Source organism: Juglans microcarpa x Juglans regia, chromosome 4D, assembly GCF_004785595.1.
Source record: "Juglans microcarpa x Juglans regia isolate MS1-56 chromosome 4D, Jm3101_v1.0, whole genome shotgun sequence".
In the NCBI taxonomy this organism is placed as follows: domain Eukaryota; kingdom Viridiplantae; phylum Streptophyta; class Magnoliopsida; order Fagales; family Juglandaceae; genus Juglans; species Juglans microcarpa x Juglans regia.
This window is the reverse complement of record NC_054600.1, coordinates 29,650,257-29,651,271: the sequence shown is the minus strand read 5'-3', so window position 1 is coordinate 29,651,271 and position 1,015 is coordinate 29,650,257. Positions and strand designations below refer to the sequence as shown.

Sequence of the window (1,015 nt, the reverse complement as noted above, 5' to 3'; positions counted from 1 at the left end):
CGGGTTGAGATCAGTTAGTACTTCGAACGGGTGAGCGTGCGGCTAGGGTTTTGGAATCTGGCATCTTTTCTTTTTCCCTATATATAAATAAACCAGATCTCTCAGCTACGAAGAAATTCAAGCAAAGCTCGGCGCCGCGCATCGAAGAACCGGTTCTTCCTATTTACTCCCTACCAATTCCAATCCTGGATTACTGCAAAAGCACTATGAATTATACATGGGTTCTTATAAATTTATCCTTGTTTTTTTTTTCCATTTTACTTCGCATATGCAAATAAGTGGGGTTGGCTGCGATGATTATAAAAAATTCCTCGTTCTGAATGCCATTGCCATGGCATGATAGACACGTTTACACCCATAGAATATGAGCAGCACCCCTTTTCTTTACTTTTAATTTAATTACAGTAATTAGCTAACGAGTACAGGTTCAAGATTGCTGCTTGGGTTTTTCAGGTAGAGATTAATAGCCATTCTGAATACTTTGGTCGTGTTCTTGTTGAACAGTTAATTGGAGATGACTTTGATATTCACAAGGCAATTAAGTATAATTGCTCTGTGCTCAGCCAACTCCTTACATTGATATAGGTGGTGTTTAAAGCCCTGATTTGAACGAGTAATTCTATAAGTCCGGGTTACGCACGCCTCCATATGAATGAAATTTTCATAAAATATTGCCTTTTTAATGCACCGTCACTGATTTATGTCCTGATTGTGAAAATGCTTTGTGGGTGTGTGGATTGTCTTTAGAATGTTTTCTTGGGTTGTCCTTCATTGTTTGCCTTCCTCTTAATCCAAAAGACATTATTTTTAGTAAATCGGTCTAGGGTTCTGTTACCATACCTTTAAAATCCAGATTTGAGTAATTGTACCGATGAAATCAAGTGCGGATTTGTGCTTTTGTGTTTGTGTTTGTGTTTGTTTTTTTCCTTAAATGTTAAACAAGATGAGGTTTATGGGTTGAAGAATCATTTGATCAATACATTATAAAGGGGATCATGATATATGTTGTGGTTTA

General features: G+C 37.0%; 1 non-coding gene across 1 annotated transcript; it reads left to right on the top strand.

The window, feature by feature from the left end:
• Positions 1-284: 284 nt before the first annotated feature.
• LOC121261735 lies at positions 285-374 on the top strand. The gene has a single exon (XR_005939962.1). It is a non-coding gene; the product is annotated as a small nucleolar RNA snoR8a (small nucleolar RNA).
• The last annotated feature ends 641 nt before the right edge of the window (positions 375-1,015 follow it).